General features: G+C 43.8%; 1 long non-coding RNA gene across 1 annotated transcript; it reads right to left on the bottom strand.

Moving 5' to 3' along the window:
• Nucleotides 1–5,639: 5,639 nt before the first annotated feature.
• Nucleotides 5,640–22,589, bottom strand: LOC117365845. The gene is made up of 2 exons (XR_004540461.1): nucleotides 22,437–22,589; nucleotides 5,640–7,535 (listed from the first exon to the last, which is right to left on the bottom strand). It is a non-coding gene; the product is annotated as an uncharacterized LOC117365845 (long non-coding RNA).
• Between the last annotated feature and the right edge of the window lie 4,131 nt (nucleotides 22,590–26,720).

Raw genomic sequence — 26,720 nt, 5'->3', positions numbered from 1 at the left:
CACTTCTTCGGCGGGGGCCAACGTTTTCTTTATTTTCTTTTGTTTTCTTTTCGCGTGTTAGCTGTAGTGCCGTAGAAGCGCGTCTTGGTGCGAGCCAGGCTCTGGGAGAGCTCGCGCAGACCTCCATCACGGAAAAACAGCACTACCGGCTAACTTAGTCCCTTGCTGCCCCCTTCCCGTGGTCCCAACAAACGTCCTTACTCCAGCAGGGGCCGCAGCACTCTAAACACGCTGCTTCGCGGCCTGCTACTGCCCTGATTTGCTCTGCCCATGTCGGGCAGAGCAAATCAGGGCAGTAGCAGGCCACGAAGCAGCGTGTTTAGAGTGCTGCGGCCCCTGCTGGAGTAAGGACGTTTGTCGGGACCGCAGGCCTGGAAGAGAAGAGGAGCGGCGGCAAGGGACTAAGGGAGCCGAAGGTAGGGTCGGATGGGAGGCTGAACAGGGGTTTGGGTGTGCCGGGGAGAGGAATGAAGACGACGACGACAACCAGCCAGAGAGAGAGAGATTTGCGCACATGCGCACTCCTATCTCAGGTGCCCTACATCTCATGGAATACGGACGCACGCAGGTGGGAGTGCGCATGCGCAGCTTAGCGTTTTATTATATTAGATGAGTTAGAGAGTAAACAATTACGGACAGAGGAACAATTTGTCTTTCTTTTTCACAGAAGGAGAAAGCTACGACCAGGCCATGTAATAATAATAATAATAATAACTTTATTTTTATATACCGCCAGCTATCTTGCGACTTCTAGGCGGTTTACAATAAAAGAAACTATGAATACAATGAAAGAAAATGTAAATACAATAAAGAGAAACTTTACGTACAATGAATTATAGAGTATAGCAGTGTACATCTCAATACAATAAAGGGAAACTTTACGTACAATGAATTAAAGAGTATAGCAGTATACATCTCGTACAATGGATTAAAGAGTATAGCAGTATACATCTGATAATATTAATAATGTTAGCAACAGTTTGTGTGTTGCAAGGCCAGGAAGTGCCAAGCTGTTTGCACAGAAGTAGAAATATTCCGTAAATTGAATAGAGTGTTCATAGTTAGTGATTAGGGGTTGGGGTTAACAGTTTGCAAGATCAGGTATGTGATGATGTTACGAGGGGGGTTGATGTTCCGGTTCGTTACCTAAGTATTTCAAGAATAGGTAAGTTTTTAGGTGTTTCCTGAATTTTTCATAGTTGTTTGTTTGTGCAATTAGTTTTTCTAGGTCTTTACCCCATATGGCTGCTTGATATGATAGCAGTTGTTGATGGTGTCTCTTATATTTGCACCCTCTAGCCGGTGGAGAGACAAATTTCATGTGTGTTTTTCTTTCATGTCTGTTGGTTGGGAATGAGAAGAGATCTGTAATGTATTTTGGGGCTAGACCATTTAATACTTTGAAGCAGAGACATCCTAGCTTGAACTTTGTGTGCGCCTCCATCGGCAGCCAGTGTAGGAGTCGGTAAGAAGGGGTTATGTGGTTGGACTTCTTCAGCCCGAAAATCATCCTGACTGCTGCATGTAGTAGTATGGAACAAGGCTGAGGAAAGACCCTCTCAGATTTGGAAGGTAGACATGCTCTGAAGAGACCGAGGAGCAGTTGAAGAACAGGAGTTATGTGCAAAACGCACATACCAAAGACAATATCCAGCCAGGCTGGAATAATATCCTTAAAGGATAACATTCAGTGGAAGACCTTGGAAAGAAGTCTCCTTGCTTGGAGAGCGGTTACCAAAAATACCCCTGTAATTGGCAGTTACTTGACAAGAAATTCCTGGTGTGAGAACTGTACGACATCAGAACATTCCTGGTTATGAGGAGGGGGATGAGTCTATGTCACTGATTTTCATGCCATTTTCAGGTGCTACTGCTGCTGGGATTAACTCTGTTCTGAAACTTTGCTTTCTGAACGCAACGAACGATTGGATACATGGCTGGCCTTATCTGTGCTATTCCTGACACCCTTCATCTATCTCAGGTAGCCTTCCTTCTCAATTGCAAGGTTCCTAGCCTGTGGCAAAGCGAGGGGTGATGGCGCCCCTCCCCCACCCTCTTCTCTGCCCCCCATCTGCTCCATCCCCTCCAGCCGCGTGCATGTGCTCCTTCCCCCATACCCGCACACAGCAACCCCAATCTGCTGCTGGTCCAGGAAGTGATGTCAGAGGAAGAGCCGACGCTAGTGCGAGCAGCAGGGTGGGGTTGCTGCTCACGCTGCAAACGTTGGAGAGGTATGAGGGAAGGGGCGTGAGCATGCGGTAGTGGGGGAGGGAGGGCGGAGGATGGGGGCTAGTACCCCCACCAAGACAGCGCTTGTGGCGGACCACCCCTCCCTCTTACTATGCCACTGTTCCTAGCTAAATGTCTACCTGCTGTACAACTGTTAAATGTGAAATCCAATACTGTGAGCTAGGTTTGAACTTCAACCTATTGGGAGAAGGAGACATTGGATAAGTGAATATGACATTCCTCCCTTTCTTTTTTCATTGGCACAATGTTCAAGTCTCTTATTGTTGACCAGGAGGTGAAGGCAGCTGATGCCTGTGGTCCTCATTGTCCCATGGCCTAGAAAGAACTTCACTTAATCACATGGTGCCAACTGCAAACCTTTCTTGCCCAATTGCTTGCTTGGTGAGACATCAGGCACTGGTCTGTTTCTGTGCATCTGTTTGTCTGGAGAGCTCCTGACATTCATCTCTTTGTTTTTTCTTTTGTACATTTACACCGTTTTCTACTTTTCTGGGTCTGTGAACCAAGGGCTCCCTTTTCCACTGTATTTATGTATAGTGTCTGTAATATAAGCTTTCTTTTGTAATTAAAATTTGTAAACTCTTATCTTGCTGTTTCATCTTCTCTCTTGCCTTATGCAAGAACACTAGTATGATAATATGTTCAGTGGCTGCAAAGAGCGTGATATGACTCTTTTACAATAGACATATGGGTTAGTTTTCAAATGGGCTTATGGATTTACTGGCGGCTAGTGAACGTATAAGGGAATGGGGACTTGTACACTGCCTTTTTGTGGCTTTGGCATTTTCAAAGTTGACATTCAAGGCAGTGGGCACTGGAGGATTAAGTGACTTGCCCAGGGTCATAAGGAGCAGCACCGGGATTTGATCTCGCAACCTCTGGGCGCAGAGGCGGCAGGTGAGCCACACTTTCCCACCAATTTTCAAATGGGCTTATGCATTTACTGGCAGCTAATAAACGCACAAGTCCACTCTCTGTAGATTTTCAAACACTATCGGCCCTGATTCTACAAAACGTGACTGCCGTTAGACGCCTAGATCTGCGCACCTAGCCAACCCAGGCGACTAACTTAATCTTTTTAATTGAATAACACCATTAAAGAACAATTTTTAAAACGATTTAAAAAAGTTTTTTTTCGGGGAGGCCCCTACTCCCCATGTTTATCTGAAAGGTGGGCGTGGTTAGGGGCAGAATTTGCATGGAACAAGTTTGTACACCAGTATTATAGGCCAAGAAAACTCTGGCCTAGCAGCAACAAATGTGATTTAGGCACCGCTAGTTGTAATTCTATAAACTGCGCCTGTCTTTGAATGACAGGCAGAAGGTGCCGATTTCCTAGGCGCCGTTTATAGACTCTGGCCCTATATGGCTAGCAGTGGCCTGAAATTCCTTTTAAACTTGCTGTATAGATTGTGGCTCCATGCTGCTGCTATCCGGAGGGACTCGCGAGAACTGACGGCAGCCATTCAGGAAGCGGCACGGGGCCAGGCAGGAAAGTAAAAAGCTCTCTCCTGCCTTGTGCACCACTGGCCGAGATAATGAGGAGGCAGCCATCCAGCGAGGGGGGGGCAGGAGCACGGAAAGCTTGCTCCTGCTGATAAACTGCTGGACTACCAGAATTTAAAGGTACCGGGGGGGGGGGGGAGGAGAGAGGTTATATTCGCTCCATAAGACACACATTTATTTCTACCTACTTTTGGGGGGGGAAAAGTGCTTCTTATGGAGTAAAAAATTTGGTAAATTCTAGAGAATGTATTGGGTACAGATCACTTATTATAGGGAGAAGAGATAAGTCTTTAACATTCTTCTGAAGCTGTAACAGGGGGGGACCTGACATAGATACAGGGGCAGTTGAGACCCAGGGATTCAAAGGTGGTCTCGAATAGTTTCTTCCGTTGAGCCTGAGGGGAGGGATAGTTTTCTTGCGGGGAATCTTGATGTCCGCTACTAGTCGGGCAGAGTTTTCACCATATATCGTTTTATGGGCCATGCAGGCGATATTGAAGAGAATCTTAGGATCATGCATCATTTTAGGCACTATTTATAGAATCCAGGGGCAGAGAGTTGTGATTTGCAGATCAGCGAGACGTCAGATAATGTGTTGCTGGAGGGTAGGAAGGTCCTTGTCCTGCACATGGCAGGAGACAGGTGAAGCTTCGGCAACTCTAGTGTGTTGATCATTTTATTGTTACATATTGCGAGGGGGGGGGGAAACTGTGCAGCCTTGGAGGGAGGGTAAGGCAAGGCATCTTGTCTGGCATGTTGAATACTGTCAGCAATACGTCACATATTATTCTCATCATAGTTGGCGTGGTGGTGACTTCACAATCAGCATTTAAACATGAGTAACCTGTGCCTTCATAGAGTGGTGGGTGAGGCTCTGGTCAACTTGTTGGGCAGGCTGGATAGACCGTGGGAGTTCTTTTCTGCTGTCATTTACTGTATTATTATGTATGTGTCTTTGTACAAGTCACTTAATCCTCCATTACCCCATTTACAAAACAGATTGTTAGCGTATTAGCACACAGAAAGTACTTGTACAATATGTAAGATGATTTGGTTGTAACACAGAAATGTGGTAGTTCAAATCCCTTGGGGGGGGGGGGGGGCGGCAGGGCAGAGGTGTAAGCATTGGGAGTCTTTAAATTTCAAGTTTCAAGTTTATTAATATGTTTGATGAATCGCTTATTAGAATTACTAAGCGATGTACAAAAGCAAAATAGAAAATAATATAAAGAAGCAAACATTTTAACAGTATACTTTCATAGAATACAAACATGAGTCGGGAGGGAAAGAGTAAAAGTTACAATTTTCAATTTATGGTAGAAAAATGGGAAAAACAAAAGGGTAAGGGGTAGTTAAAACCATAGCACGATTTAAAATCTCACTAAAAAATTGAACTATCCCTTTTGAAAACATATCACACTCTTCTACGTTACACGGGGAAGTTCTTTTTTTTTAATTTTGAAATTTTAGATAATGTTTACAAAGAAACATAACAAATCATTTAAAATAATTATTATCATTAGAAAATCAGAAATTCCATCTAGCCCTCATTAAAAGGAGAGGGGTACCATTTTATTACAGAAATCTTTTCAAAGGAAAATTAAAGGAAGAAAACATCTTCCTTCTCTATAAGCATCTTTTTCAAATCAGGCTCCTCAATTTGAAAATAGCTCTCTCAACCAATAAAATATATAATCCCCCATTATTTTTGATCAAGAAATTGTATTAACTGAGCCGGATCCCCCAAAAATATAATCTATACTATGAAAAGTCAACAAACACTTGCAAGGAAACTTCAGAAAAAAATGTGGCACTCAGTTCCACAGGAAGTTCTTTCTATTTGCAGCCCAGGCACAGAACACAAATGCAACACAGAGACAAAATTGTATTTCGTTTTGTAGAACTGGTTTATTAAGTGACGCACATGCACATAAAAAAAAACCTTTACATTTCGAAAGAGTTGGATGAGCTCATAAGAGGGGGTGGAATGATGTATTCTGCAAATTTTGCAAAGAATGAAGGGGTCCTTTTACGAAATCACATCAAGTGCTAATGCGCCTTAACCCAGGACAAACAGCTTACCAGATTTTGCGGTAATTTTGCCTGTCAGCATGTGCTAATCATGCACTCTTTAGTTTTAGGGGTAAGTTTTCAGGAAGGGGTGTGTCAAGGGCATGGAAGGTCATCCAGCTAGCGCTTATGCATTAGAGGGTATGAACTAGATAACGCAGTCCCATGTGGAAGACGTGAGCGTCTCCTAAATGGGAGGCGGTAAGTGCTCCCATGTTAATATTTTTTGCAGGTCTCTCGTGTTAAAAATGGGCTTAGCAAGCAGGAAAATGCACATTTTAGTTAAAGGGCTCAACAAATCTTAATGGGACAGGAGTAATATAGGGCTTAGAATATCAGGTTTGGACAGTCCTACTAAGAGGCCCATTTTTAACCAAACATTTTGTTGGAGGGAGCTTCTCTCCACGCTGATTCTGGGTATTTTTCTGCTTGTCTAGAAGGGCCACTAAGAAATGAGCATAAGAAAAATAATTAGTCTATTCACTTTCCTTGCATAATTTGGAAATAATGCACATTTTTTTTTTTTTTCTATCAGGAAAATCTATTATGCCAACAGTTGCGCTGGGAGACGTGCCACTCGTAGTTTCTGTCTCTTACAGACCTCTATGAGATTTTAGCGCTGATGGATCCATCTCAGCATAGGGAGGGAAAAGTATTAGGATCTGTCAGCGCTAAAATCTCATAGAGGTCTGTCAGAGCCAAATTCTATGTCGGGCTTAAAGGATAAGCAGAGCGCAAAACGGTAATAATAAGATCCGGCAGACTTAAACCTATACATAAGAAGGCTTCTGCTCTGCCACTCCAGCACTAGTCTCTGGCTCTGACAGACCTCTATGAGATTTTAGCGCTGACGGATCCTAATACTTTTCCCTCCCTATGCTGAGACGGATCCGTCAGCGCTAAAATCTCATAGAGGTCTGTAAGAGAAAGAAACTACGAGTGGCAGGGACACGGACCTCAGATTTTTAAGGATGTGCGGTTTTAGATCCACGAGGTCCGTCAGGTCCGCGTTATACCCCTTCCCTCATATGGACCGCACTGCGGGGCAGTAGCAGAAAGGGAAGGCAGAAGCTCTTTTGCCAGTTTTTCTTTATGTTTTATTCCTCTTCCTAAAGTCAGAGATTAAATCCTTGATCAAAACGTGGACTACTTCAAAACTGTGTATGAGAAGCAAACAGACTCGCAGGCTTTAGTGGCATCTCTTTTTTTGCTGGATCCTCAAACCTGCAGCCTGGTGTGCATTGTTAACGAAACAGTTCATAACAGTCCCATTTTTCTGTTAAGGAAAATAATTATTGGACACCACACCCCTCTCCACTATCCAGAATCTTTCTTCACACATAGTTGGAGGAAGAGTTTATAGGGCTGTTGAAGCTGGAGAGAGGAATGTAAGGGATGACCATGTAGTAGCTTCTTAGGTCCCCATTTTGGAAGCTAGGGAGGGGGAGTTCTATGGCAGCTAACAGCAGACTTCGGTACTAGAAGCAATGATAGCAGTTGAGAAGGCTTGACCGGTGCAAGAAAGCCGTCTGGCCAGAGATGGAGCAGCCAGCGGGATCCAACCAGCTCTCATACGGGCAGCCATTGTGGTCTCACTGCCCCAAGATGTAGTAGAATAAAAACAGTGCTAAGATCATGAACAGGCCTGGAGCATTGAAAGCTTCACCCACATTTTTGCTGTCTGTCTGGTTGGTGGTTAGTTTCACGTCCTGGAAAAAAAAAAAAAAGCAGCACAGTGCAGTTGTTCGATCAAATCTCTGTCATCACCATGCACTTAGAGGACAGTTCTCTTATCAAGTTTCATTAATTTTAATATACCGACCATCGACATACATCTAGCCAGTTTACAATACTAAAAAAATGAAAGGTTAAAATAATTAATATGGGTAGAGAAAAGAGTGAACATTACATGACGAATTACAAATACGGACATGAACTTGAGGGTAAAAGGGGAGGGGGAATCGATAATTACATCATTAAAAAAAACAAAATTTTTTTAAAAAGGGAAGGGGGGAGGATATGACATCAGGAGAGGGGATCGCTTCTTAAAAGCGGTTCATGTTAAATTTTGCTAGCTGCTGAAAAGGAAAAATTTAAAGGCTATGGTATGCGTTTAAAGCTGGGCTCTGGGATACATTCTAAAGCGGCAACTGCATGTACGATCGCCATTACAAAATACTAGCGCAAGTCGACGTTTATGTGCCTATCTTTAGTTGCGAGCATGTAAACTACCTTAATGTCTGGCATAAATGCTCAGCCTAACTATAGATAGCTAGGCCACACCCCTGACCCTCTTAGGCCCCTCCCAGGTCCACGCCCACTTGTTGCATGCCCTGGATTTTGCACGCACAGCGTTTAGAAAAGCAACTAAGTGCAGTTATGCATGGAACTGCTAATTAGTGCCAATTCAGACTAATTATAGCCAATAATTGGTCGTTAATGGAAATTATCAGCTAATTAGTCTATTAAATTATACAGGCAACTGACATTTTATAACTTGAGTGCACAACTTTTGCATAAGTGTAAATTGTGTGCGTAAGTTTAAAGAATTAAGAGGTTAAAGTTAATCTATTTTATACAGGCAACATAGGCACATGCCTGTATTAATAAGGACCAGCCACAATAGTATGCAAATTTACACCTGCTATGAAAAGGTGGAAACTGAGTGCACGCTATCCCCTAAAATCTATAAATGATATACAAAGCTAGGCGCACAATTCAGTCTGCAGTTATAGAATTAAGCCAGTAAAGCACAGAATGTAATTAACTAATTGGCCCTAAAATAGAGATAAATACCAATGACTGTAATTAGCAAGCGGTGACATTAGTTTTCCATTGCAAGCCTAATAGACTTACCTCCTATTATGTAAGCTGAGCACCTAGCTTCTCTTGCATGCAATGCAAAGGGGGTGTTAATATGGAAGGGGCAAGGGAGAGAGGGGCATTCTGACTATTCTTGCATGCACTTTATAAAATAATTGAATTTATGTGCCCGCCTGTCGCACCCCACCATTTATGCCAGCCAAGCGGTCACGCCTAAAATTTGGCACATAACTGCAGACTTATGCCAGTATTCTATTTCATTTTTAAAGCAACCATACAAACAGGAAAAGAAATAACAGGTCATGGAATATATGCATACTTGAATGTATTTGAGAGTTGTGACCAAAGAAAAACTGACATGAGGCATGAGCTGAAACATAAATCACGCCTTCTAACGTGCAGAAAAACATAGAACAGAGCAATAGAAAGGCAGAGTCTTGCAATTGTAGATCATATCTCTGCAGCAAAAACAAAATACAATTGTATAAAAGCAGTAAAGGCATGACAAGTGTGGGAAAGCGACATCACCCTATAATACAACTGAAAAATTGGATATATGATAACTATAAATGCAATCAACCAAAGCCCTCTGCTAGGAGTAACCAAATCTTTTCAAACTTGGGTCTGATAGGCGAGCTAGAGGATGCCAGGCACTCATACTTAGGGGTTAGCATTATATTAGTACACCAGAATGTAGTGGCAGATTTCCAATTCAAAAGAATCAGTTGGATGGTTAATGTGATTAGTATGGCAAATTATTTTTTCTGGTCAATTGTCATTGAGTCAGGAAGAGCTAGAGATCTGAAAATGAGTATCTCAAAAGTTAGCTTTGAAGAGATAGGAAGGCATTTACAAATGAGTTCCCATACTGCATTCCAGAAGAGTTGTATGATGGGACAAGAAAAAACACATATGCTTGAAATCTCCAAGATCGGAGAGACAGTGCCAGCAGAGGTTAGAATCTATGGGGTCCAGAAGGCTTTATGAAAGAAGAAGAGGGATTGCATTAAGTTGGTGTCTATAGGTTTTCATAAAGAGGTCAGACCAAATACGGTGTGCAATTCTGCTGTTATAGAAAGTAGCTTAGCGCCCAGTTTCATTCTTCAGACAGGGGGGCAGCCACTGCTTGACTTGGGAATGGTAGCATGGAATTTTGCCACCTTTTGGCCTTCTGGAATCTTGCCACTGTTTGGGATTCCATCAGGTACTTGTGACCTACATTGGCCACTGATTGAAGCAGGAAAGTGGGCTAGATGGACCATTGGTCTGACCCAGTGTGGCTATTCATATGACCCCTATGTGCAGACAGGTGTATTTTGTCAAATACTGCATAAGTGCACCTCACAACCCATGTGCAGATTGCATGAAGCAGGTGCACTCCTTCTGGGAATCTATTTACAAGCATAGATGACTGCGCAGTTTTCAACAAGCCCCTTGATTTGACTTACTAATTTGATAAACCGCCTTTTGCAAAGTTTTAAGACAGTTTAAGAAAAAAAAAAGATATAGTAGACCATATAATACAAAACGAATATAACAATGTTAAATTCTAAAAATTAATAAATCATCAGGCCGTTTAGATGGTGTGTTATTAAATTCCCTTTCTTGGTATAGATACAGCACAGTAATTAGTCACAAGGATTCTCAAAACCTAAACAATCTGACACAGCCACAATCTGTACATATAAAAAGACTAGGCAAACAGAGGCCGCCCACTTTTCTGCAATCTGTGTGTACACACTCCTGACGTGTAGTTTGGTCAGCACAAAGTAGAGTTGTGATGTGCCCATGTGTTTGACCTTTGAGTATTGGGGCTGGTTCTGGGAGTCTATTTTTTTAAAGGGACAGAGATGCCTAAGTTGCCTTTTTAAAACAAGCTTTGGATAGGTACTTTTTTGGATTTCTCAGATAGGCATTATGGACTGAATTCTATATGAGAGGCCGCTGAAAAGTTATCAGCCCAACCAAGAAGAAAATGATGTGGCGCCATGAAACTTACATGTTATGCCACACTTTTCGTTTCAATGAGACAAATGCTTCTAGTAAATGGGCACAAAACCAAGCCATTGTGACATCACCGATGAGGTTGGCTCTTTGGCATTGGTGGAATGAGGCATTATGACATCAAATACGAGGGACTGAAAAATTATCAGCCCAACCAAGAAGAGAATGATGCGGAGCCATGAAACTTACAGGTTATTCCACACTTTTCATTTTATTTCATAGCATTGAAACAAAAAGTGTCAAGAAAAGTGTGGAATAACTTGGAAGTTTCATGGCTTCACATCATTCTCTTCTTGGTTATGCTGAGAACTTTTCAGTGGCCCCTCATATATCATGCCTAAAAAATTAGCACTGAAAATAACTGCTAAGTGCTATTTTAAAAACGGTGCCTAAAGTTAGTTGTTTTTTATCTAAATTTAAGCACATTAGGTAAATTGGTTTTATTTAAATTTATGTACATAAATTTAGGCACACAATCCAAGCCTAAAATGTATGCAAGGTATTAAAAAGTGGGTGTGGAAATGGGAGGATCATGGGTGGGTTAGGGGCGTGCCTCAAAGTTACATGCAGAATTATGGAATAAGATTTTGCATCATATTTTTGTTGGTGCAAATGGTTGCACCTATAGCTAGGCACGGTTTTCTGTCTGGTTGGTGGTTGGTTGTTGGTTTCACACTTATGCCCAGGAGCCACACCTACCTTTTGGTGCAATCATTTGCCCTGACGAAAACACAGTGCAAAAATCTTATGCTATAAGTATGTGTATAATTTTGAGGCAAGCCACCCCCCCCCCACAATCTGCTCATGACCCTCCCATTTGCACACCCACTTTTTAATGCCATGCATAAATTGTAGGCGTGGATTGAGTGCCTAAATTTATGTGCATAAATTTAAATAAAAACTAATTAATGCCAATAATTGCTTGTTGAGAAGGCAATTAGTGCTACTTGGCTTCTAATTCAATTAAGTTGCATGTGCAAATTGGGCACATGCCCAAATTTTTAAGCATGCAACTCAAAGAACCATTTATAGAATTTGGAGGCATGCATTAAAATCAGTCCCTAACAGTATAAATAGTGAGCCATTGCATAGACCATATACTCCTATAGGTATTATTAGGAACATCAAAGGCATTGCATTTCTTATAGAGCAGGGGTGTCAAAGTCCCTCCTCAAGGGCCACAATCTAGTCGGGTTTTCAGGATTTCCCCCATGAATATGCACGAGATCTATTTGCATGCACTGCTTTCATTGTATGCTAATAGATCTCATGCATATTCATTGGGGAAATCCTGAAAACCCGACTGGATTGCGGCCCTCAAGGAGGGACTTTGACACCCCTGTTATAGAGGAAAGAGAAGGCCCATATAAATGTATTAATTTTACTCATTATTCCCACTGGGTAGAAATCACTTTTTAATTATTAAGATAGACAACTTTCTTTGATTCTATTTGATCTATTGGAAGAGGAATCCCTTAAGAGGCAATTCTATACAACAGCGCCTCCTTTTGGGCACTCCAATGCAGTGCAGGGAGTGCCAAATCTATAATTAGAATCAGGGTGTCCGTTATAGAACCCTAGTGCAAAACTGCATCGGCATGCCCAAAAGGAATGCACACCTGTCTACGCCAAGTCAATCCATATAACAATCCCCAGCAACCAAGTTCATAACAGGCAACTCTTGTCACTCTTTGGGATTCTGGAATCTTGTGGATTGAAGTTTTTGCTTACCCTGCAATGCAATTGAAATTGCCACTCAACTCACACATCTGACAGTATTCTTAGGGTTACCAGAATGTCTGGGGAAACCCAGACAAGTCCTCTTTTTAGAGGTTCCCAGATGGACTTTCCAAAACTTGCAGTTTGTCCAGGTTTTGGAAAGCCCTGAGCTCCGGTCGCAAATGGATAGAGTTGCCAGATTTTCCAATCAGAAAATACAGACCCCCCCTAGACCCGCCCCAGGCCCGCCCAGTTTTACAGCCCAGTTCCTTCCATCCTCACCTGTAACACCCTAATCCCCCCGCCTCTCCAGTCCCACTCCTGCCCCACATGCAGATTTCCTCCCTGTCCAACGCGATTTGAGGAAGCTTTTCAAAACCTGGACAAAGTGCCGGGTTTTGAAAAGCCGTCCGGGGAAATCCGGATGTCTGGTAATCTTATGTCTGGAGGGTCTTCAAAAAGCATGCATGGATGACGTCACATGCATCGGCACATGCTGGAGGCCCTCCAGACGTAGCCTGGAGGTTGGAAAAAAATAAAAGAGGCTTTTAGGGGGCGGGGCTGGAGTTGGAACACGGAAAGGCTGAAAGCAGAATGGGGCGGGTTGGAGACAGAATAAGGCAGGGCTGGGATCAGAATGGGTGAGGCCATGCATCCGGGTTTGTTCGTTATTAAATATGGTGCCCCTAAATATTCTGTAAGAGGTGCGTGTTGATGGCGGACATGCTTGTGGCCCACCCATGCCCTGTAGAATACATAAATGCCCAAATAGGTGCCCTTTGTACATATAAGGTGTGTGTTCCTGCTGGGCACCATTTCTAAATTTGCCTATCACTTTATTTAAGAGCTATCTGATCAAAAAATGATCCCTATTTCATTTTTACAGAGATATTTCATTTTATCTGTTAGAAGATTAATCCTTTGTTCAAACCTTAATGTCTCTCTTTGCTATAAATATTTTAGTTCAACCCTTTTACCCTATGTCTTTGAGTTAGTCTATTTACATCTTTGAGTCGGTCTATGTTCCATATGAGTCTATTGTAAACTTATTATTGTGTCCCCCACTTTTATTAATGTAAAATGCTTAGAAATGCGTTATAATCAAATGCATTATAATCAAATTTTAAGAAAAACTAGCTGACCACTCACCGCTTGTTTCCCGTTCCTCTTTCAAGCTGTATCTGACTCCCACAGCCACAGCCATCCACCCATACAAGTCAGTTAATGCCTCTCCTGTGGAAGCTTTCCTGACTTTTCAATGCACCTGCCCATTTTTTAATCTGAATTGTACATCGCTTAGGAAATTAAATAGGCGATTTATCAAGCATTAATAAAACTTGAAACTGTATAGACAGTTACAGATACAGGATGTAGCAGGTAACAGGAAATAAGACATGTTTGAGCTCAGCTTGCGGAACTCACACTTCCCTCTTGGGTTTTACAACATTAGAGAACATTTCTGTGACACAGAAGCATGACGACAGATAAAGGCCAAATGGCCCATCTAGTCTGCCCATCCACAGTAACCCTTATCTCTTTGTCATATTTTAAAATCCTCTAAACCAAGATGAGGTTTTGACTCTGTCCAGCAGATACCTTCTTTTCTTCCTTACTGATTCCAAATATTGATATCTCAGGCTGTACAATTAGGGGCAACTTTTGTTCTAAGATATCCCTGTAAGTGTGTTATGATATTTGGGGGGAATAGATATGTATTTTATGATCCACAGCAGTTATTTAAGTTTATTTCTGATAGAGAGTCTTCATGAGCTTCTTTGTTCTCAAGTTAGCTCTAAAAGATTTGTTCAAGAGCAGTCAGATCACCTTTTTTTTTTTTTTTTGCCTTATACTTAGTTTCTTGCTTGCTTTATTTCAGTTTTTTCTTCAGCCTCGTCTCCAAAATTGTGGACTAATAATGCGTTGTATAGGTTGATATCCTCTAAGCAGTTTGGAAATTTGATTTAATTTCAATGCATATTGTATGTTTGCTTATTGACTTGTAATTATTGTCAATTATTCAAATTATAAATAAAGAATGTAAAAATAGAACTTATAGCATACCAGCCCTTCCTAAAAGGTTAAGCGCTCAAGATCTCACAATAAGTGTGAGTGGTGAAGAGGAGTTTGCAGCTCTGAGCTCTTCCTTCCACTGTTATGATTTATTCTTTTATTGTAGTGTCTCTCAAACTGTGTGCCAAGGCACAGTGGTGTGCCCCGAAGAGATTCTAGAACACGAGAGATTCTAGAACTTTACTTTATTTTTAAAAAATTCCCTTCATAAATATACACTAGAATAGATGACATGTACGTCACGTACACAAGAGTCTGTCAATGTTATGGGCATTTGTGTGCATAAGGATACAACCGCCCAGATAAGCATCATTCTTTGACGTGATTGGGCCTTGAAAACTAACGGCAAGTGATTTTAGTTTTGTTTTTATTGAGCAACAAAGCAATCAAGACTTTGTTACCGTTTGGATCTTCTTATCTTTGCAAGCATGGAAGTTCAGCTCTGACAAAAATGGAAAAAAAAGAAACCCACTGCAGACGGTGGCTGATGAAATAGGTGTTTGCTTGTTGACTATTGAGCCGCATTGAGTTAACTTGAGCTCAAAAACAAGCACATCCATCACATTGATTAGCAATTCTATTCTATCTACTTTAGTTTCACCGTTGTTACAATTACCCATACATAGCATAAAGAACATTAGATAAATAACTCTCAAATGTAATTTTTTGTTGGTTTTGCAATTTTATAATTTCAGTTATAATGTGTCATGAAAAACATTTGCTTTATATAGTGTGCCAGAGGTAAAAAAAGTTTGAGGATTCCAAGCTAGGAGAATGTGCCAAATTTTTAAGCATGCAACTCAAAGAACCATTTATAGAGGCAGGCAGGCAGCAGGGGCGGGGCTATGGCGGGACTGGGGCGTAATAGGCCGGGGATGGCTGGAACTGGGTGGGTCTAGGGATCTGGATTTTCCATTTGGAAAATCTGGTAACCCTAGTAATCCTAGGCGCATAACTCCTAGTATTCTATAACCTGTATGCCAAACCCTTAGGTATACTCCTAACCCACCTAAACCCCTCCCACATCCACACCCCCTAGAAAGTTGCATGCAATGGAATCAGCGCGTGCAACTTCTTGAATAGTAACTAAGGGCATTTGAGTGTGCAAATGTTAATTGATGCCAACTAGCGCTAACTGACACCAATTTAAGCCAATAATTTGGCTAACTCCACTTAATAGTCAATTATAATTATTAAATTAAATTGCACATTATTCATAACTTGCATGTAAAATTTGCATGCGAGACATAAATTGGGGTGCACAAATCTATAGAATCTGGGGGGGTTTGTGACCCATTGAGAACATAAAAACATAAGAGTTGCCATACTGGAGCAGACTGAAGGCCCATCAAGCCCAGTATCCTGTTTCCAACAGTGGCCAACCCAGGTCACAAAAGATCCCAGAGAGTAAAACAAATTTTATGCTGCTTTTCCAAAGATTAAGCAGTGGATTTTCTCATGCTGATCTTAACAATGGCTTATGGATTTTTCTTTTAGGAAGTTATCCAAACCTTTTTTTAAAACCCTGCTAAGTTAACTGCTTTCACTATATTCTCTGGCAATGAATTCCAGAGTTTAGTTACACGTTGCGTGAAGAATGTTTCTCCAGTTTGTTTTAAATTTTCTTCTTAGTAGCTTCATTACATGCACCCTAGTCCTAGTAATTTTGGAAAGGGAGTGTAGTCCTTGAAAGCTAATCATGGATGTATAGTCTTAGTCCAATAATAAGGTCTTACCTACAACTTGATTATTGACCCTTATTTTTACATAGTCAAGTGGACTAATGCAGCAACCACACTACTTTGATCTACTCTTAAAATCCTGTTTAAATGCCATATATGATACTGGGATGATAGATAAATGGAACTGGGTTACAACAGAGGATTTAGGGCAGGGAAAAGAAGTTAAGAGTTTAACATTCATTTTCAGCACCAGGTTCATAAATCTAAGCTATTATGGCTTAGGGGCGATATATAAGAAATTATTAAGCAAAATGAAGGACAGGCCTAGATTTATGCTAAAAAGTTAGATTTAAGCTAAAAAGTTATGCTCCTAAGTTTGACCAAAAATAGGCCACACATTTAGGAGCTCAGCATTTTCCGAGTATTGGGCCAATATTATTTAGGCCACAGATGCATTACTCTTGCAGTCTATAGGTCCTGAATAGAGAATGGCACGGGGATAAATTTTTCCCCATCCCCACAGGAACTCATTTTCCCGTCCCAGCGAGTTCTTTGTCTGTCGCTGCTCCATTCCTGCAAGCTCTGTCCTCATCTGCACAAGCCTCAAACCCTTTGAAATCCTAAGTAGCAACATTCTAGAGCTCAGATTGTGATGTCATAATGCCTCATTCCACCAATGCCTAAGCTCCGTCCTCATCTGCACAAGCCTCAAACACTTTAAAATCCTAAGTAGCAACATTCTAGAGCTCAGATTGTGATGTCATAATGCCTCATTCCATCAATGCCTAAGCTCTGTCCTCATCTGCACAAGCCTCAAACACTTTAAAATCCTAAGTAGCAACGTTCTAGAGCTCAGATTGTGATGTCATAATGCCTCATTCCATCAATGCCTAAGCTCTGTCCTCATCTGCACAAGCCTCAAACCCTTTGAAATCCTAAGTAGCAACATTCTAGAGCTCAGATTGTGATGTCATAATGCCTCATTCCACCAATGCCTAAGCTCCGTCCTCATCTGCACAAGCCTCAAACACTTTAAAATCCTAAGTAGCAACATTCTAGAGCTCAGATTGTGATGTCATAATGCCTCATTCCATCAATGCCTAAGCTCTGTCCTCATCTGCACAAGCCTCAAACACTTTAAAATCCTAAGTAGCAACGTTCTAGAGCTCAGATTGTGATGTCATAATGCCTCATTCCACCAATGCCTAAGCTGTGTCTGCATTTGCACAAGCCTAAAATACTTTAAAATCATAAGTGTTCGAGGCTTGAGCGGTTAAGGCAGAGCTTGCAGGAATTGGGCAGGGACAGGAAAAGAAATGGCAGGGACGGGAAAATGAGTTCCTGCAGGGACGAGGACGGATTTATCCCCATGTCATTCTCTAGTTCTGAATACCTATGATTGTGGTAGGGGAGTAATGCTACCAGTCAGGATTATAATAGCATTTCTGTGTTCAACTGAGGTTTTCCAGAGTTGGTTGGTAGAGTCATCAAATCAGTGTCCAGTGCACATTTCAACATCAAATGTTCACGTATAATCTGTTCATGTGCTGCTGTGGACACAAGACAGACCCCCAAATCTTTCTGCTGATTTTCATAGTGGTTCGCATCGATTGTTTGCCTCAGTATGAATGCACACACCTGCTCACACTACCACAGTGTCACAACACTGATAGCCAATGGATTTCTTGGTACTCTCAGCCACATTTCTAACATAAACGTGGCTGAGAGTACTAACCAAGGAAGTCTTGGGTGTATGGTGGTTCTTCCAGTAAGAGCTGAAAGACCGGGGCTGTACCTTAACTTCTTACAGAGGCAAAATATTCAGAACAGATGGTGATGCTAGGGGGAAGTGAGAGGGTGGTGGTTGTTCTTTGTAACTGTTCTATATGTAGAAATTTGGTCGGTCAACACAGATGTTAGAATGTTGGAGTGTGAATATCATTCAGTTCATCAAACTGTGAAATATGACCGTTAATAGAAGACAGAGATCACAGTATGGAACAGAAAGGGATTGTGTTTCATACGAGGGGATGCTGAAAAGTTCTCAGCCCAGCCAAGAAGAAAATGACGTGGATATGGTTCAATCAGTGATCTGAAACAATGTCAAAACAGAGAATTTCATTTCTGCAAATTGGCACTACAGTGGCAAAATGACGCTCAGAATTTAGGAAGTTGGTTGGTTGGGCTGAGAACTTTTCAGCAACTCCTCGTAGGTAATAAAAGTGAGCCAAGTATTGGTCAATCAAGCCATTGTGACATCACTGATGAGGTTGGCTTTTATTGGTGGAACTAGTGTTTAAGCCCATTACATTAACGAGTGCTAGAAATATGTCTGTCTGTCTTTCTTTCTTTCTGTGTCTCTCCCTGCCCCTGTCTCTTTCTTCCTTTCTTTGTCTCTCTCCCTCCCACTGTCTGTCTCCCTGGCTCCCTTTGTCTGTCTGTCTTTCTTTCTGTCTCCCTGCCTGCTGTCTTTCTTTGTGTCTGTCTTTAATTCTCATGCGCTGCCTGCCTACCTTTCTGTCTCTCTCCATGTCCCCCTTCTGTCTCCCCCCAAAGCAAACCAAGATTACTCCCTGGCCCCCTTTCCCTATCCCTCCACCCCCACTTCCCTGTGCAGCAGCAGCATTCCCCCTTCCCTGTGTAGCAGAAACAGCATTCCTCCCTTTCCCTGTGCAGCAGCAGCATTCCCCTCCTTCCCTGTGTAGCAGCAGCATTTCCCCCTCTTCCCTGTGCACCCACCCCTTGCCTGCTCCCCCTGTTCCCTTCATTTTCTCTCCCCCTGTCCAGCAGCACCCCTTTCCTGCTCTCCCTGTGCATACGCCCCACAGAAATCTACTTGCCTCAAAGAAAAGCGCTGCGCCGCACTGTTGCTGGCCTCGGTGTCTTCTCTCCACTGCGGCCCGCCCTAGCGGAAACAGGAAGTTGTCAGAGGGCGGGCCGCAGTGGAGAGAAGATGGCGAGGCCAGTGGCAGCATATCGCAGCACTTTTCAGTTAAACGCTGCGAGCGGGTGAGCAGGCGAGAGGGAGGAGGGGGAGAAATAGATGCCGGCAGGGGCGTCTGTGCCCCCGTTCTGAATCAGCGGCGGCAGCGGTTTCTCTGGCGGTGAGTCAGGGCGGGAGGAGGGGAGTGGCCAGAGTGTTCCCTGCTGCCGGGTTCTAAAATAGAATCCGGCCACAGATTAGAAAACAGGGCGGCAGGGAACACAAAACCTTAAGTGCGCATGCGCACTTAGGGTTTTATTATTAGTGATAAGGCATTATGACATCACAATAACAACTCTGGTTACCAGACACTGAAACTCTTTACACTACTAGGGGTGCTGATAAGTTCTCAACCCAGCCAAGAAGAGAATGACGTGTATATGGTTCAATCAATGATCTGAAACAATGTCAAAACAGAGAATTTCATATCTGCAATTTGGCACTTAATGCAATAAGAGAACACTCTTTTCAACTACGGTGGCAAAATAATGCTCAGAATTGAGGAAGTTGGTTGGGCTCCAAACATTTCAGCACCCCTTCGTATAGGACATATACAAAATGGGGAGGGGGACAGCCACTGAATTCCTCTGGAGCACTACGCGTGCTTATAGCATATAACTTAAGGCTCCTTTTACGAAACCGCATTAGCGGCTTTATCACACGCACATTTTTAGTGTGCGTTAGCCGAAAAACTACCGCCTGCTCAAGAGGAGGCAGTAGCGGCTAGCGCGGCTGGCAAATTAGTGCACGCTATTACACGCATTAAACCGCTAACGCGGCTTCGTAAAAGGAGCCCTTAGATTGCGAGCCCACTCAGAACAAAGAAAGTACCTGTATATTTGATTGCACCACAGAAAGGTAGTATTTCAAATAAATTAATCTGAGTTAGCATACAAAGACCGACTGAAGGTCCATCAAGCCCAGAATCCTGTTTCCAACCCAGGTCTCAAGTACCCGGCAGAAACTCAAAGAGTAACAACATCCCAGAGCTGAGATTGTGACATCATAATGCCTCATTCCACCAATGCCAAAGAGCCAAACTCATCAGTGATATCACAGTGACTTGACTGTCCTATTCTTGGCTCCCATAAGAGTTGCTGATCTGGGACAGAGCAAAGGTCTATCAAGCCCAGTATCCTGTTTCCAACAGTGGCCAACCCAGGTCACAAGTACCTGGCAAGATCCCAAAAGAGTAAAGCAGTGAATTTCAGTCCATCTTAATAATGATTTATGGACTTCTGCTGCTTTGGGAAGTTATCCAAAACTTTTTAAAACTCTCCTATGCTAACTGCTTTCATCACATTCTTTGTCAATGAAATCCAGAATTTAATTAAGCAAAGAAATATTTTCTCCAGTTTGTTTTAAATTTACTACTCAGTAGCTTCATAGTATGCCCCCTAGTCCTAGTGTCTTTAGAAAGAGAAAACAAGCACCAAGGGCAGTCTCTAAAGTTAAAAGGTGATAGATTCTGTACAAACGTAAGGAAGTTCTTTTGCACCCAGAGAGTGGTAGAAATTTGGAACGCTCTTCTGGAGTCTGTCATAGGGGAAAACACCCTCCAGGGATTCAAGACAAAGTTAGATAAGTTCCTGCTAGACCAGAACGTACGCAGGTAAGGCTAGACTCAGTTGGGACAAATGTAAGGAAGTTCTTCTTCACCCAGAGAGTGGTGGAAAACTGGAACGCTCTTCTGGAGGCTGTTGTAGGGGGAAACACCCTCCAGGGACTCAACACAAAGTTAGACAAGTTCCTGCTACGTAGGTAAGGCTAGTCTCAATTAGGGCAAACGTAAGGAAGTTCTTCTTCACCCAGAGAGTGGTAGAAAACTGGAACGCTCTTCCGGAGCCTGTTGTAGGGGGAAACACCCTCCGGGGATTCAAGACAAAGTTGGACAAGTTCCTGCAAGACCAGAATGTACGCAGGTTGGGCTAGACTCAGTTAGGGCTCAGGTCCTTGACCTAGGAGCTGCCGCAGGAATGGTACGTTAGATAGACTGTGAGCCCACTGGGACAGATAAGGAAAAAATGCTTGAGTACCTGATTGTAAAAACCAATTAGATAACCTTGATAGGCGGTATATAAAAACCTAATAAACTTGAAACTTTAAACTTGACTGCTGGGCACGATGGACCACTGGTCTGACCCAGCAGCGGTAATTCTTATGTTCTTACCTGTTCCACTCCACTCAATATTTTATAGACCCTTATCATAACTTCCCTGAGCTGTCTCTTCTCCAAGCTGAAGAGCCCTAGCCGCTTTAGCCTTTCCTCATATGGAAGTCACCCCATCCCCTTTTATCATTTTCTCTGAAATACTGCAAACTACAAATGTCACATGTGAAATAAGAAAAAGTCAGTTCTATATTTGCATAATTCTGCACAAAACTGGCCAATTCAATGTCTTATTTTGTTGTTCTGCATGGTTTGATAGGAAATGTATCAAGAAAAAAATCATAACCTTATCTGAAAGAGAATGTCATACTTTCTCCTGTAAATTGACTTGGAGAGACCGCCATTTCACTCCATATCTCTCCTTCCCTTTCCCTACTTTTCATCCTTCCTTCTCCCTCCTAGTCATATATCAGTGTCTCTCAAACTGTGTGCCCCAAAGAGATTCCAGAATTTTATTTTATTTTTTATAAATTCTCTTCATAAGTATACACTGGAATAGATGACATGTATGTCGCGTACGCAAGAGTCTGTCAAAGTTATGAGCATCTGTGTGCATACGGATACAACTGCCCAGACAAGCATCATTCTTTGATGCGATTGGTCCTTGAAAATTAACGGCAAATAATTTTAATTTTTATGCAGTAGTTATACTAACTTGAGCAACAAAGAAATCAAGGCTTTGTTACCGTTTGGATCTTCTTGTCTTTGCAAATTTGGATTTTCAGCGGTGACAAAAATTAAATAATAACAAAAAAAGAATGCAGATGGTGGATGATGAAATGTGTGTTTTCTTGTCGACTATCGAGCCACATTTTGAGTTAAAACAAGCACATCCATCGCATTGATTAGCAATTCTGTTCTATCTACTTTAGTGTCACTGTTGTTACAATTATCCATACATAGCTTAAAGAACGTTAAATACATGACACTCAAATTACATTTTTGTTGGTTTTGAAATTTTAGAATTTCAATTATAATGTGCCGCGTAAAACATATGCTCAGTTTAATGTGCTGGAGCTAAAAAAAAAAAAAAAAATGTTTGAGAGACACTGTCCTATATATTGCGCATAACACATTTGATTCTCCCATTCACCAGTTCTTTTCATCTTTTTGCACTTCTGCCCTCACATGCTCAGTGCTGATGTTTAATAGCACATACCCCAGCATATGCTGTCATTCCCAAAATCGCAAGCAGAAGAACGCAGGTCACCAGGATGTGCTTCATTCTGTAGGCTTCTTGCTGCCTTCTTGCGGTTCTCTCTCTCTCTCTCTCTGGCTCCAAAAGAGCTCTCAGTGCCTCCTCTCCTGTCGATCACCACAGAGACGTTCTGCTCTCTCACTTCCACTTTTATAAGCTACCCAACTCAGGTGCCGTCGAATCCAAATAGAGCTGTCATTTCTCGTCATGACTACGTCATCGCCCAGTTGGAAATAGCTAAAAGGGAGGCGTTGTTAGAAATGGCGAATGCTAAAGTCTCCTCAGAAATGCAAGGAGTATCAGAATAAACAAGAGAATATAAAACATAAGAATAGCCTTACTGGGGGTCAGGCCCATTTAGCCCAGTATCCTGCTTCCAGCAGTAGCCAATCCAGGTCGCAAGTGCCTGGCAGAATCCCAGGGATAAGCAGGTCTGTCTTAATAGCAAATTATGGACTTTTTCTCCAGGAATTCAGCCAAACCTTTTTTAAACCCAGGTAAGCTAACTGCTGTTACCATATTCTCCAGCAACAAGTTACAGAGCTTATTAACTATTTGCTGAGAGAAGAAATATTAAACGAAATTAAACTTTTAAGCTTATATACCGCATCTTCTCTATAAATATAGAACTTGACACGGTTTGCAAAAATTAAAAGGGAAGTACAGTGGGAAATGGTGGTAGGGGGAAGCAGAAATTGACATTTTTGGAAAATAGCCCAGTTTACTTCTGCTTCTTTAAAAAGTATTATCATGGCCGCAGGTCTGTTGAACTGAGCAGCAAGCCACTGAGCTCCGCAATGTTTGCTGGCAATATTGATTGCCTACTTGAATATGCTGATGAGAAGAGGTTGGAGAATTACTAGCACCTCGCAGCGCTCCGAGGCGCTCTCGTTCGGCAACATTGAAGAGTTCCTTAGGCGGGTGCAGGGAGTCGCAATGCCGTCGGAAGTTAGCCTGCTGAGGACGCTGGGAACGGGTGAGATGCCAGCTACTCCTCCAGGGCCTGATACTACTCTTAGCCCTGATGCGAGAGTGCCGCCCCCGCAGCCCCGGATTATAAGCTTTCCACAGAGCGAGGAAACCCCAGAGGGCGAGGTATTCCTCTCTCCCGAGGCCAGCGTATTTCCAGCTGAGAGTTTGGAGGTGGGTGTCCCTAGTCAGGGATTTCCCACAAAAGATACCGGAGCTGGTTCACCTTCAGGGAGCGGTTTGGAACAGAAGGAACAGTGCCAAAAGAAAGCTTATGATAGTGAGCACTTTTTCACCAAAAAAGAACAAATTCTTATTGAAAGATCAACAGAGGTGACTCTAGATTACTTATGGGATCTTGTGGCTAACTTAGGGAAGTCCATAAGTTCCAACTTTAAGGGCTCCTTTTACGAAGGTGCACTACGGGTTTTACCGCAAGCCCCGGAATAGCACACGTAGCCAAAAATCTACCGCCTGCTCAAAAGGAGGCGGTAGCGAGTAGCGCACTCGGAATTTTAGTGCGCGCTATTCCGCACGCCTTTGTAAAAGGGGAAACTAACAGAACATACAAAAGAATTAAATAATTTGAAACAGGATGTGACTCTCTCCAAATCCTCATTGGAAAAGGTGGAACAAGAAATTAATTCTTCAAAATTAATCCTAGAGACATTGATTAAAGATAATATGAATCTCAGAAGAAAGGTGGAATCACTTAAGAATAATGCCCGTAATAATAACTTAAGATTGATTAATTTCCCTAGGTGTGCTTCGGTAACCCCCAGGGAAATGTTAAAGAGATACCTAATTGAAATATTGGAAATGTCTGAGGAAAATTTACCCCCATTTTCACAAGTATACTACCTTCCTGATAGGAAAAATCATAAACAAAAGATTGAGGACCAAGAGCCACTGAATGTGACGAAGCTATTGGAGACATCAGATAAGGAGGAAGATTCTTATTGTTGCTCTTTCCATAGGTAAACCTTGGATTTTTAGACTTTTCTTTAAAAATCGGTTGAAGGACTTATGTATTTCACTTTTTCTTAGATTTCCTTACACATCCAGGGTGAGTGGGGGGGGGGGGGGAGGGAAGTGTATTTTGAGGATTAAAATTACTTAATTATAATATTGTAGTCACTTAGAGGAGCATAATCAAAAAAAGCGTCTAAGTCCCTTTTAGCCTAAGTCATTAAACGTTCAACGCAGAAGCAGGGAAAGTATCCATAACCAAACCAAACGTCCTTGTTTTGATTATGGCCTTCCTCTGCCTAAATGTCCAATCACCACTACGTCTAAAAGTACACCCACACCACGTCTACACTTTTCAGCCATAATGAAACAAAAAAATGCCTAAGCCACAATCGTCCTACAGAAGGGCTTTTATGCGAAGGAGGAGCCAGTCCTTCGCCTAAAAGCTGGATTCTGTAACTGGTGTCTGTCAAAAACAACACCGGTTATAGAACCCCCCCCCCCCCACACACACACACAAACACAACGATCCAGGCAGGAGGGTGCCCAAGCCCTCCTGCCATGTCGAACCGCAAGCCCTCTTGCCCCGGCCAACTGTGGTACTCCTGACATATCGGGGCAAGAGGGAGCCCAAGCCCTCTTGCCCCGCCAATTAACATCGGGCCAGGAGAGAGCCCAAGCTCTTCTGGCCCTGGCGACCCCCCCCCCCCCCCCCGCCGCTACTCGTTCGGGCCAGGAGGGAGCTCAAGCCCTCCTGGCCCTGGCGATCTCCCCGCCGCTACTCGTTCGGGCCAGGAGGGAGTCCAAGCCCTCCTGGCCCTGGCAACCCCCTCGCCGCTACTCGTTCGGGCCAGAGGGAGCCCAAACCCTCTTGGCCCCGGCGACCCACTACCCCCACCCCGCACTACATTACGGGCAGGAAGGATCCCAGGCCCTCCTGCCCTCGACGCAACCCCCTCCCCCCAACGAGCGCCCCCCCCAGAACCCCCGATCACCCCCCCACCCGACCCGCGACCCCCCGGCTGACCCCACGACCCCCCCATCCCCACCCCCCTTCCCCGTACCTTGTTTCAGGTGGCCGGACAGACGGGTGCCAAACCCGCCTGTCCGGCAGGCAGCCAACGGCAGAATGGGGCCGGATTGGCCCAGCCGTCCCAAAGCCCATGCCATCCCAAAGCCCATGTGCCTCAGGCCCCGTCCCCTGGAGGGGCCTAAGGCTCCCGAGCCTATTCTGATTGGCCCAGGCGCCTTAGGCTCCACCTGTGGGCGGGGCTTTGGGATGGCTGGGCCAATCCGGCCCCATTCTGCCGTTGGCTGCCTGCCGGACAGGCGGGTTTGGCACCCGTCTGTCCGGCCACCTGAACCAAGGTACGGGGAAGGGGGATGGGGGTGTTGGGGGTCGTGGGGTCAGCCGGGGGGTCGTGGGTCGGCTGGGGGGGATCGGGGGTTCTGGGGGACGGTCATTGGGGGGAAGGGGGTTGCGTCGAGGGCAGGAGGGCCTGGGATCCCTCCTGCCCGTAATGTAGTGCGGGGTGGGGGTAGGGGGTCACCGGGGCCAGGAGGGTTTGGGCTCCCTCCTGGCCTGAACGAGTAACGGCGGGGGGGTCGCCGCGGGCCAAGAGAGCCTGGGCTCTCTCCTGGCCCACTCGATTCGGGGGTCGCTGCGGGCCAGGAGAGCTTGGGCTCTCTCCTGGCCCGGTGTTAATTGTGAGGAGGGGGGGTGATGGATCACGGCAGGAGAGATGCCTCATCTCCCCTACCGCGATGCCATCACTCCTCTACTGGAACTGCCGCGACCCGCGGCAGGAGAGATAGGGCATCTCTCCTGCCGCGGGTCGTGGCAGTTCGGGTAGAGGAGTGATGGCATCACGGTAGGGGAGATGATACATCTCTCCTGCCGCGATGCTTGCGGTGGGTAGGTTGCCGGGCCGTTGAACTGATGGCGCCAGCGGCCATCAGCTCAGCGGCCCCTTTTTCGGCACTTAGACCTGGTTTGACTACGTCTAAGTCAAAAAGGTCTAAGTGCCGACTAGGCAACCTGTAAATGTTTTGGTTATACCTGTTGTACGCCAAGGTGTAGGTCGGCCCACCTCCCGCCTACTGCCCGCCCTTTCCCCTCCTCTAAACACACCTCTTTTCTCTCTGTGCGTTTAGTGGCAGGGGAAAGGCCTAAGCTGTTTTTAGATACGTCTAAAAACCAGCTTTGGTTATGGGTACTTGGACGATCAGGCTTTTTGATCGTCCAAGTAGCCATTTAGGACACTTTTTAGACGTTTTTTTTTATTATTACCCCCATATGTTTTATTA

This window comes from Geotrypetes seraphini, chromosome 8 (assembly GCF_902459505.1).
Source record: "Geotrypetes seraphini chromosome 8, aGeoSer1.1, whole genome shotgun sequence".
Classification (NCBI taxonomy): domain Eukaryota; kingdom Metazoa; phylum Chordata; class Amphibia; order Gymnophiona; family Dermophiidae; genus Geotrypetes; species Geotrypetes seraphini.
This window is presented reverse-complemented; position numbering and strand designations above follow the sequence as displayed.